Source organism: Cimex lectularius, unplaced genomic scaffold, assembly GCF_000648675.2.
Source record: "Cimex lectularius strain Harlan isolate CLEC.00 unplaced genomic scaffold, Clec_2.1 scaffold61, whole genome shotgun sequence".
Classification (NCBI taxonomy): domain Eukaryota; kingdom Metazoa; phylum Arthropoda; class Insecta; order Hemiptera; family Cimicidae; genus Cimex; species Cimex lectularius.
In genome coordinates, this window is record NW_019392650.1 from 532,144 (window position 1) to 545,517 (window position 13,374).

The 13,374-nt window shown below is 31.4% G+C and overlaps 1 protein-coding gene across 2 annotated transcripts in view; it reads right to left on the minus strand.

Annotated features, from left to right (window-relative positions):
- LOC106660890 (slowpoke-binding protein) overlaps window positions 1–12,338 on the minus strand; it is a 111,891-nt gene extending 99,553 nt beyond the window's left edge. The window contains exons 1-3 of one of the 2 annotated variants that reach the window (XM_014383920.2): window positions 12,228–12,338; window positions 11,216–11,428; window positions 838–928 (exon numbers count right to left, since the gene is read on the minus strand). The gene's annotated coding sequence lies outside the window, so the exon portion shown is untranslated. Of the gene's footprint in view, window positions 1–837; window positions 929–11,215; window positions 11,487–12,227 lie in introns of those variants that run through there. The other variant, XM_024230601.1, reaches the window with a different exon arrangement.
- Window positions 12,339–13,374: the final 1,036 nt, after the last annotated feature.

Genomic DNA, 13,374 nt, shown 5'->3' on the forward strand with positions numbered 1-13,374 from the left:
GATTCACGCATTAAATTCAAAAAAGTTTTATAATATGCAAAAAATAGGTACATATCTTTTGAACTTTCAAAAGTTAAAAATATAAAAAAGCCACGGTTTAAATGGAGTTTTCTATACAGTTTTGTGTAGTCAGTGCTGATATAGGACGACAAGAAAGACGCACAAGAACAAACAATATCATATTTAACAATTAAAAACTTGATTATGTTATTAAGACTAAATTAGTCTTCATTAGTAATATTTAGTTTATGACAGTTATCTTGCAATTGTTAGTGCGACATGCTACTCTATTTTTCATTAGGTGATTTAGCAACTAAATTTTAAAAATGATTGGTGTCGATCGTTTTTCTCAGTCTTCCAAATTTTGCTTGTTTTTCCTCTAGGGATATTTATTATTTATATATTGATATAATTTTTTTTATTATTTGTATATTTTGCCTTGACTCAGAAATGGGATCGACGAACAATAATTTTAGGTTGTGGGTGTTCTATTGGCCAAAGCCATGCTGTACACATAAAAATTATTCTTACCATTACCATTAAAAGTTTTTCATTTAGAAAATATTGTACAACGATGAAAAAAATTCTAGCAATTTAATCTGCACGAAATATGTACAATATTAGTGTTTTTTAAGGATCTTAATAATTTCTATGTGCACTGTTTTTCTTTCTTTTTTTCATTTTCATACGGAGTGCTCTAAATTCAACTTTCGGTTCACACATGCTTTCATTATGCCATATTGCAATAACTGTAATGCTTTATTTGCGCCTTGGATGTGCATTATTAAGCTGCCGTGTTAGTACTGGTAGGAAGCTGTTTTCTAAATTGAACTTTACTTTTTCTCTATAACTCAACGATGTTAAACAAAGAAGTACGACTTTTCATCTTGGGCTTTCCACTCCGCATCATCCGTCATTGGGATGCTTCCTAAAAATACGAAACAGCAATTTTAGATATACAATTTCAAAACTTAAATGTGGGATTTTTTTCTAGTGTATCTTGAACCATGTTTTCTTGAGCGACAGCTGTACTGCCTTGTTTTCAGCTGTACGAGCTGAAAGCCAGAGGTACCGATACACAATAAAATGCATTTAAAGGTTACTTTGCTCTAAATTTGTAAATTCTAAGGATTTTTTAACCTACTTTTTAAATAACTAACCATAAAATATTTTTGAAAAGCATATCTAGTATAAAAAGGAAAACGAAAAGTAAAAATATCTTTATATTTTTTTCCAAAGCTTTTTACATACTTTATTAGTAGTGAAGTATGACAAAAGATTTAATTATACAATATTGAATAACTACATAATAACTATAGTATAGTAAAGTAATTCCTATCATACGGGTTTTAACATCCAACGTTGGGCGTCGCGAACGAGAGGGTCAAGTAATTTTACAATACTTTCTGCATATTATTCGACCATGGGCTATTCGGGGATTCGAACCCAGGACCGCTAGCGTGGCAAATACGAGTCGAATGACTCGTCCACCGAGATCTCCAAATTTATTGTAGTAATATTAGTACAAAATTATTGGATATGGATGAATTAAAAAGCTTCTTTGCTTGTTTACTTTAATGATAATTTTATCTTGGTTTTTTTGTTTGTTTTTGTGGCTTTATGAGGGATATTCAGCCAGATTCAGGTACCAGTGACTAACAATCTAAGTAATAAATCTAAGAAATAAATAGATAAATAAATACGCTAATAAATATATAAATAATCGGATAAACAACACAAACACTAATGTCACAATTCTTAAAGTATTTGTTGAACAAGGCGTCATACACGTCCGTGTCACCCTCTGCCTGCAGCGAGCTTAAGCTCAGTGGCCTTTTCACTAGCCCCAGAGCCTCCAATTCTTTCAGAAACTGTTCTCGCGTGGCCTCATATTCGGTGCATTGTAGTAGTATATGGTCAAGGCACTCTTCTACTACGGACGTTGCGCAGTTTGGCGATGTTCTACAGTTAACCCTGTATAAATATGAACCGCAGATGCCATGGCCAGTTCGGAGTCGTGTAATTGTTGAGTTTTCCTCTCTCTATTTCTTGAAACCACGGTTTCTTTTGTAATGCTGGGAATAATGAACGGTAGAACTTCCCTGCTGTGCCCGTATCGTACCAATTTTCCACTTTCTGCGCACGTCTCTTTTGATATTGTTTGTAACGTCTCCGACGGTTAGCTGCACAGTCGTGGGAGATCCTTTAATGGTTGCCTCCTTGGCTAACAGGTCGACTCTTTCATTATGTTTTATACCTGCAGTCTAGGATTTTATCCAGACCTTTTATTGAAAGTGCGTAGCTGGCATATCGTTCTGAGACTGTCCGTCATAATCCCAATTTTTTTATTCGGTATATTCGCGGAATTTTCCAGCGCTTTCAGTATGGCTATAACTTCTGCTGTGTAAGAGCTAACAAGATTAAGAAATAGGTGTTCTCGTGATACTTGTTCGGACTGTCATAAAATGCACAACCTGCGGAACCATTAAGTTTTGATCCGTCTGTGAAGATAAGGAGGTGATCTGGGAACTTTTCGCAGCTGTCTGCGCTGAAATGCATTTCTAGGAAATTGGTTGGGCGTTCTGTATAATTCAGTTATTGACAATTTCGCTTATTATTGCTTGATATTCCAGCGAGAATATTGGTAGTATCGGATTTTTGTACACAGAATATATTATTGGAACTAGGGAGAGAAACAATTCGACTATAAGCGGAGCTTTTTTTCTTTCGCCAATATCTTGGGGTTAAAAATTCAAAAAGACACGACAAATATTAGAGGTAATCATTGCAATCATTATATTCATAAGGAAACTTCCCCGGAAGCAGAAATGGGTGGGAAGATCAAAGTTGAAATGAATATGCGAGATCCTTGTAATTAACTTGGCCATAACTTATCTTAAATTCTCATTTATAAGCAGTCAGGAACCTTTAAGGAAATCCAAATAATATCAAAACATAGTTATTACGCACGCTTTTTGTTTTGTTTTTGTTGATGCCTTTTGAAAAATATTATTATCTAGATAGCGAAGGTGAAATAGTTATGTTGATTTATAGTGAAATATAATGGGCAATAAATCGTATTAATTATCCTACCTAGGTTAAAAAAAATATATGCGATTTTTTTCATTGCCAAGAAATATATTTTCTTTCAATAAAAATTCTATATTCATTACATTTTAATTAAAATTTTTGTTTTATCCCACATTTTTATGTGGGATAAAAGTTAGAAAAGTATTGTTTCCTAAACTAGGAAATACGGATAGATTATGTTATTTGTACGGTGAGGAATCTTTGAGAGTAAAAAGGCGGATAATAGGCTGTTTCAGTGAACTACTTTGTCGGATTACGACCTAGCCGATAGTAGGGAGGAATATACTCTCGGAAAAACTGTCTAATGGGCAACATCAACATGTCACGCTACTTTCCTTTCATAGAAGTGGAAGATTCAAGAAAACAGATCAAATAATTTGTAACAATTCGGTTCTTCAGTTTGTCTGTACGTTCACATACTAAGGAGTTCACCCTTATCCAGTTCTGGAACATTTTTTAACAGGAATGTCTGAATGTACTTTAGATAGATAGATTTTTGTTTTAGATAACAAGCTTTATTTACATTAAAGTATAGTATATACAATATTAAAAGCATTTTACAGCATGGATGCTTATCCGTCTGCCGGAAGTTGGCTGTTCTTTTTCAGGCGAGCGAAAAATAAAANGGCAGGCCTGCCTCCTCTTCTAAACACCATTATCTTTGATTTAGCCAGGTTGACAGTGAGATTCCATTGATCACAGTATGATTCCAGGAGACTAATATTTTTCTGCAACCCAGTAATACTATCTGTTATCAAGATTACATCGTCAGCATACATTCAAATCTTAATAATTGTACCGCTAACACGGACTCCAAAATCCAAGCTAGACGGGAGATCATTCAAGAATAAGGAAACGAGGGCTTAGGACACATCCTTGTCTCACACCGCAAGATACCTCAAAAAATTCGGAAATACCTCCTGACCCCCTGACCGCACTCTTAGTCTGTGAGAAAATTGCCTTCTGAATGGACTCTGTTGGGCATATATATTATTTAGGGCACTCATGTGGTGATTTTTGTTTGTTATTATTCATTGAGTCATAATGATATGATAGTCATGTTACGCTAGGCTATTGATGCTATAATCTCAGTGCAATATTGAAGAGCAATAAGTATAAATCCGAATCCTGCTATGGGTGAAAAATCCATAAAAATTGCTTTTGCAAAAAACAGTTTGAATTTCCAAGCCTATTAAACATTTTGTACCCCGACAACATTATGATAATTCACTAGTTTTCGTGGTCCGCTTGACCAATTAATATCTTTCAATTAATTAAGGTTTTTAGTTGAGATAAAAATTGAAAAATTGAGAACAAATCTACTGACAAAATTTTTCATCAGCGTGATAAGTCATTTAAAGCATTTTTCAATAAATATGACAAGCTTTGGATATATGATATCTAAACCAGTGTCATTTGTTGTTTGCCTTTTATCTTTTGTTTTATAAATGTCAAATGAAAAGGTTAACATTAAGGAAACATTTTTCGCTGATGTTGTTCGATGAAATAAACGCAATTGACATTTAGAAAAAAGGCATAAATATTACTTTCACCAGACAGACAAGAGCGTGGTTAACAACTCCTTTCCGTTGTGAACCGGAAATTGATAAGCGGCACGAAAGGACGAGTGCTTATTTTAGACATAAAACGCTCTTTATCTAAATTGCGACATCTTTGAACAAGAATAGCCTTGCCATTTATCAAAACGCAATTTGAATCCTTCATAACAAAAAAATTAATATTGAATCAAACCACTAATTAAATTATTCTCTAATTAATTAAACCTCGATTAAACATTAATATTGGAAATGTTAAATATCACCGATTACTGCAACGCTTTATTACATATTTGGTATATTTAACTGTTTTCCTTCTGGCACAAAAGTACGTAAAAACTCTACTCTTTAGGTTTAAGATTTATCAACATTTATTCTTAACAATTAATTAAGGTTTTTAGTTGAGATGAAAATTGAATTGAAAATAATTAATTGTAAAGTATTAATTGGTCAAGCGGACCACGAAATTAGTGAATTTATTCTTAATTTAAAAAAATAACAGATACAATTATTTATAGTTTAGTTTTTAAAAAATTATAATCCCCATAAACCAATCTTTTATACATAATATAAATACATATAGTCAAATTTTGCATAATGTTGTAGTGGTTATTATCTATTTCCTAACAATATTTAATTATCTGTTGTTTTTTCTTTATTCTAGTCTTGTTCGTTTAGGAGATCGATATCGAGTTGTTGGTTTATTATTAACTCATAGGGCTCACTGAATAAATTGCAGCTAAAATTAAATGTAAAGGTTTCTGCGTTTTGTTGGTTTAAAATTTTCGAATGAGACTCCTGAAAGTTTTACTTACAAGAAAAATTGCTTTCAACGCAAACCGTTTCGAAAGATAACCGTTTCGTTTTAAAGAGCACGTACTTGACGTAAAAAGTTAGTCGTCCTTTTTCACGCTTTCAACTTTTAAAAGGACTCCCATCAAGAATTTATGCTCATTACAGAAAAAGGGTTTGGCAAAATGTGAGAACTTTTATTGCAAGTTCATATACAGTTTTCGGATATAAAACAAATAATTTTTAACGGGCGCGCGCGGGTGTGTGTTACCGCAAAAATAAAATAATTGCAGGATTGTGCTGAAATTTCTCTGTGTTTGTTACACAAGAAGGGGTGGAAATTAATCCATTATTTGAACGTGTACCATACTTGAATATTTCTCTAATGGTGCAAATATTTTCAGAAAACTATGAGGTGGGCCATTGATCTTCTTGTTTTTCAACCATACACATATTTATATAAATCTTTATTGGGGGCATCCGTTCACAAGGCGATTCGATTCATTATGTTATATTTTTGGACAGGCAAACTGCGTTTTAATTTTCTGCTTCTCTCTTTCAGGAAGCAGACATACTCTAGAGAGTGTGCTTTATGGCTTTGAAAGCTTTTCAAATTGTTTCTTCGAACCGGTCCTAAACCAAAGAAAAACAATAAATAAATCTCTCTCGTTCATCAAAGCAAAATTACACATTTTATTATACATAAATCATATATACAAAGTATTTACTACTAAAAATAGAAATTGCTGTTCTCACCTGGCTTTTTTCCTTAAATTAATATCTTGTAGTGGTATTTTTAAAAATATAATATTGTCTGTTGGATGATATTTTACTTTAGTCAGAATTATTTTATTGTCTGACAATCACATCCTTCATTTTATAAACATCAGTCTTAGATACTTTATTTTCTGAATTCTCTTGTCTTTTCTTTCAATTTTCAAATGTTCTCTTTTAATGACAGTTACTTTTAATTTTAGATTGTTAAGCTAATTATTTAGCATGTATTAATGGCTATATTAAAACCTAATCTTTAATTAGGAGGCAGATCAATAAAAGAACAACCAAATGTAATAACAAATTGACACTTTGTGAAGTTTCAGTTTAGTTATTGTTCAGGCCAAACAAATAAAGAAAACAGTCACAGTTGGTAGAGGCGCCTCGATATGAAACATCTCCGTCAACTCTCTTGATGGAACTTGGCGAAGGGTTTGATTTGATTGTTTCCATCTTGGACGATTATTTGTTAAGTTCAAATATACAAGAAAATCTTTTAAAGGCTACGGTGAAAAAGAGGGGGAAATCTGATGGGACAAACAAATTTCAAACTCCCAAGAAAAACATTTATTCTCATTCCAAGACGAGAGGTTTTACCTAACAACTAAGGCCCTGCTCCATTTGTTCTTGCGCGTTATTGCCCCGTGAAATCACACTGTCACTCGGAGTGTTTTTTCCTGTTTGAGAGATTCGAATTGAAAAAAAGAGAGAAAGAGAGAGACTAGATTGAAAGTGGGTCTTGATTAAATGTACCTATTTATTTATGGATCCCAAGCCAAACGTAAATTAGTTCATAAAATAATAAATCATTTTTATAAGAATCTATCATCAAAGGCTTTTTCTTAAACCAAAGATAAAATAATATAATTATGAATGCCAAAATGCCTAATTGGAATATAAAACTAATATTGCATTCGCTTAGTTAATACAAATATCATTACAATATGTAAAGATTTTCAAAACTAATTATAAATTTCCATAATATCAGAAAAACGTAGTTTTCTCGTTTAAGAACATTTGTAGTCTTTTGTAGTTAAATGCAAACTATATACTGCCCCCAAAAATAATTAAAAAACATTAAAAGTTAAATTCACTAGTTTCGAGGTCCGCTTGACTAATTAATACCTTTCAATTAATTTTTAGTTGAGATAAAAAAGTCAATGTGACGAGTGGGATTCGAACCCACGATGAAAAATGGCAAAAAGGAGGGAAAATTCAAAAGGCGGGGGTTGAGATGGGAAGTTGGTGTCCGAGTCACGATAGCTCAAATGGTAGAGCAGCGGCGTATCTAGGCGAAGACCGTGGGTTCGAATCCCACTCGTGACACTGATTTTTTATCTCAACTAAAAACCTTAATTAATTGAAAGATTAAAAGTTAATTGCAACTTGTACAGTAAATTCGTATGCATGTATAATTTTGAAGGAGCAATTGATCATTTTTTATGAAGGGGAGACTACCGTGGATCACGAATTTCAATTAAACCATTTTTTGGTGATACAATTATAGTTCGAAGAATATTGGACACGTGGGCGAGCTTTCTTGACAATAGGCTCTGGAATTAAAGAAAAAATTAAGCTAATTCAAATTTTTTACCATATATTTTTCTGTCTGAGTTTTATATGTACTTTTAAGTAATTATATGTATACCCGTCGATTTTTTTGACCCATAAATATTTCTATTTTTTGGCTACGCTAGCAAAATTGAGATATTATCCATTTATAAATGAATAAAAATGAAACGTTTAATTTTATATGTCTAATTTATTTACAAACGAAACGAAACGACCTATCCACCGAAAACCTTACAACAGTTTAGGACCTTATAAGGCACAGGTAATGGTACAACCTGGCTTCTGTAAATAAATTAGAGCCAGAGATATAAAATAAAACGTTTAAATGATTTTTGTTAGTTTCGACGTTTTTTATTTTTTAATGTTCTAAAATTTAATCATTTTTAACACAGGCTAAAGGCAATCCAGATTTCTAACGGTTTTATGAAAGTTCAATTTGATTAAAATCTAGAGAAATTATGAATTTTTAGGTGGAATATAAGGGAAAAAATTAGTTCCGGAAAATCCAGCCAAAAAATGTATATTTTGTTTACCATAAAAAATACGTATTTAACGACATTGAAGAATCGTTAATAACCAAATTGATTTTTTAAAAAATTTTGTTTTACCTAATTAACTAGAACTGTATTTGCTTTTAGACATCTAATTTCATTTAATCCAAGCCTGCATATAATTTTCTTATTCCAGGTCAAAAAATTCACTGATATCCTAAAACTTTAAAGACAGAAAATCATATTTAAAAAACGATATAACCTCTTTTTCAGCAAGAACTCGTACACAGTTTAATACTACTATCACTAAAAAAAGCTTCATTTAAATCGGCGATACCACATCCGTCACCACCCCTTGTTAGCATAATAACGGATTTTTCCAATAAGTAGTTATTTTTAGTATATAATATATTTAAAAATTCATGTATATGTCAAATTGAAGAATATAGATATATTTACATAATAATATAATAATTATTTTAAATATAGAAAAGATACTTTATAACATGTTGTGACATGTTTTTAACTAAGTGTTACCTATATGCAAACCCATATTTAATAATTTTATTTAATACCATATTAAATATTTTTTATGTTGTTTTTACATATATTTTCCCTCACAAATTTTCTTTTTGTCTTTTGTTTATTAATATTGGCCCATGGCCATTGGGCACTCTCAACACGACACACAATAATGACACATCTACACAGAGAGCAAACACTTTGAACCCGGAAGATGATCTCAATAAAGATCGAAACGTTGGCACGATAAAGAAAGCGTTTTTTCTAAACCTATGTCACAGACCGTATCTCACGATCTCCATATAATCATTAATTAACAGTCACTAAACACTAAAATGATTACACTTTTATTACAGTGTAATCAATATAACAATAGACTTGGTGTTAGTAAAATCTATTCACTTTTTTACTGCCTTAATAAAATTATAGCAAAAAATGTATTTGTTAGAAAGGAAATAGTTAATTCATTCAAAACACCTCTCAGTGCACCTATAATGCCTGATTTGTCTGATAAAATCGTGAGAGAATAAAGACGTTAAGATATGATAAATTACAAAAAATTACCATAATATCAAATTATACACTATAAGCAATGGAACTTTCTATTTGTTAAATATATTTTTTTAAAATCTAAGCATTAAACATGTGACAAATCAATATATTTGAAATTCATAGAACTAAAACTCCAACTGTTTCTTAATTACCAGCAGAAAGCTGTTTAATAATGTCCCTAATAGCATTTCCTCTGAGAACAGTTTGTGTACTTTCAAAAGAAAATATCTAAAACATCTGATCGAAAATAGTTAATCCCATCGTAAAATCATGGAATCATAAATGAATTAATATTATGTTTTATATTATACGTTTTTTCATTCTCTAAATAACTATAATAATAACGAAAATTACCCGACATACCGACAAATGGGCTTTTTTTCAAAAACAACGGCACCCTGAGGCGTGCATATGACATCTGCTGTTGCGAACCCTCGGTAAAAAAAATTGGTTAATTAATTTAAAGTCATGAGTAACTATCAAAACTTTTTGTTAAAGATTTTATTGTTTATCTTTTTTTTTTCTTTTGATTGTTATTCATTGATTTCTTACATTGATAAATACATATTGTCTTATAAATTTATAAACCAAACATTGTTGAATAGTGAAATATTTAGTCAAAAATGTATAAAATTTTATTTCTTCTTGTATTCTATTTGTAAAATAAATTCTAAAGACCAAAAGAGTCGGCATAAATTGTATGTATAGTGTAAAATGTAACTCACGTTAAGTGGAAGAAAGGTTCACGAGATCTAACTTTGCGTGGTTAAATAAAACTTTTTATCAATCAATCTCAAAAAGAATAATGAAAAACGAAGAATTATTTACCGAAAATGATGACGGTGCAGCAGTACTACAGTTCGGTAAGACCGAAGTGAATTGCCGGTTTAGTATAACTCGTAAACATTGAAATTATTGGTCCAGGTCCATTGAAAACTCACTCGCTCTTTCCCACACGATCTCTCTCTCTCTCTCTCTCTCTCTCTCTCTCTCTCTCTCTCTCTCTCCCTCTCTCTCTCTCTCTCTCATACTCTCTACATCTCTCTCTCTTTATCTCCCTTTTATCTATCTGTCCAAGTAAATCTGTAATTGCATGTATTAAACGCCTGAAGGAGTGAAGGTGTTTCTTAATGCATGTAAACGTTTATTCGAAAAAATGTATGCAGGCCACCGAATATCAAAAACATATCTCTTTACGAGTATATGAACTTGAATACAGTATATATAAAACTTGAAAAGTATATGAACTTTTATATCTGTTGAGACAAGGAGTTATTTATTCAGATTACATTAATTTTTATTTTAAAAGTCGAATAGTTAACTAACATTGCGTAGGCTGAATCGGTACAGCAATAAAATATCAATTTGTTTTGAATGTTAAACAAGATAGTTTAAAAAACGTGTAAAGACAGAAATACATAAAAGAAACATTTATAAAAAAAATGCCTGTTATTCTTATAATTACATACGAATTTCGTTCTAGATATAAGTTCTCTCTCTCACACTCTCTCTCTCTCTCTCTCTCTCTCTCTCTCTCTCTCTCTCTCTACATTTTTGGAAATGATATATATGTACATACATAAAACCTATTATTTGTTTTATATGTCTAATGTAGACAGTGTACACCAAAATATTTCAAACGTACGTAATAGAAGGGCAAGAACTAATTATGCAAACATTGCATTTAAATGTGAAGCCTTAAATAAAGAGCGAGCACCTGTATTACCCATGAAACAACAGGTCCTATGTAAGAATTAAATATATATATATATACATATTTATTATTATTTTTATTTAAATGTTTAGGTGTCATTTTAAAAAGTCAGGTATGAACAAATTTTCCAGACTGGTTACAATTGGACTCACCTCATGCCTTTCTCGACACTTTTCCCCTCTTTTATCATTTATGGACGGATGATTGAAGGTTCAGTTTGTATGCGCCTTGGAATATGCGGACGCCATGACGCGCCAGGTCGGCTGGCTGACACGGGACTGGGCTGCAGAAAGTGCACCAGAGACCTCTACGACGACATGCTGAAACTACCCCTTGGCCCTCTCGACGAGTCCACCAGCCACCCCCTAACCGGTCGATAAATAGAAAATTGTATTTTTAAGTTTGTTTTTATCTTCCATCCAGGAACGGGAAAGAGCCGTTGTGATTTAATTTATCACTAAATACATCAATTACATCCAAGTTGAATGTGTAAATATTTGTCATCCTTAAAAATAATATAAAACCAATTATATGTTTATAAACAAACAAAATATACAGATTTCTGTCATAATTTATCATTCCCTATAATCATATTAAAAAATACTTTACTGTGAAAACAGAAATGATTTCTTTAAATTTTTTTAAAATAAAAACCACTCTTCATCGAGTTTTTGTCAGTATTTCTCGCTGTATTCTGAAGATGTCAAAAAAGTTGAAGAGTTAAATGAAATGTGGCGTGCTCAGCGCAATTTTCTATGAAAATGCTCCACTATGTCTTGCAACACCCTTATCCATAATTAAATACACCAAAAATTGCATATTTACGTAAATTACATAAAGCAATAAAACAATTTAATAGGATCGTTGGTAAATATGTTTTTTTTAAACACATGATAATTACCTATAAGGGACAGAAATTTGTTCAATTAAACCAATTCAAAAATGAACCACTCCTCACCTAAGGGGATTTATTTGTTTCTTTACATTTCGTTATATATAATTATATTATAATTCATTCTGATTTGTTGTCACTATAAATTTTAAAAGCCTTTGCTTATGCCTATGCCTAAACTATGCCTATGCCTATGCTTAAACCCCCAAAAAATTATTTTTCTTTATTTAGTTCGAACTTATATTTTTCTTATAACGTAAATAAATACTTACAAGGAGAATCCCGGATTGCCGATTGGAATGATTTTGTGTGTGTTTGTGTGTGTGTTACTAGGCTAAAAAATAGTAGACACGTATCCAAGCCTTCTTGCCAGTGGGGGTCCTAGGAGCTGAAAAACGAAAACTATTTTCAGTAATTTACATAGTTTTTTAAAATATATGTTTCTGCCTTCGTTGTAAATGTATTTCAAGGTATATATCAGTCGATTTTTTTTAATAAAAAAAATAATTACATAATTGTATTAAAGCAGAGTAGATATATAAGAAGTTATAACAACAAAAATAGGCAAACAAATTTGTTGGAAAAAATTCTGTTTTCCATTTAGTATCTTTTAAAGGCCTTAAATACCAAATTTCGTTGCAGTAAAAAGTAGACATTTTTTTGGCTGGATCAGCAATTTTCTCCTAGGAGTTTCATTTTAAAATTCTTAACTCCTTTGAACTTTCTCCAATTTCCAGATCTTATAACGTTGGAATGCTAGATAGTTCTACCTTCAGCTTCGTTCAACAAGATTTTGATTTTATGTAACTGTAAATGGAAAAAATAAAAATGAAATCAACGAAAACTCCTTAAAACTTGTATTTTATACATTGCATTTCAATTTATTTATTGGCAAAGTTATGCCATTTGGAGTAGTTTTTAAAGTTCTGAACCCTATTAAAAAATGTTTCCTTTTAAAAGAAGTATAGCAACATCTCGGCATACCTTTTAAATTCATAATGTTCAAAAACCCCTTAAGCCCCAAATACGATATCTATGATGACGTGCGTTACAACAAAATGTTTTTACCTATTTCTGAAAAAACATGAAACAAATCAATCTGCAGGCAAGCAAATTCGAGCCACCTATTGAAATGCAATACATATATTTATTTTGTAACCGCGCGTCGTAGCAAAGTAAATAAATCTATTTATATTTAATTACTTATCTAATTGTTTTTTAAATTTTCATTTAATAGAATTTTTATACAATGCAATATAAAGCTCATATTTCCTTGTTGATAAGTAAAAAGTGCAAGGATTTTTCGATTTACAAGGAGGTACACTTTTAGAGAGGGTGGTTCAATGAAATTGTCCGAATGCTAAATGACAAAAGAACTTTAAATTTTAAAAAAATGTAAATATATCAAGACAATGTAAT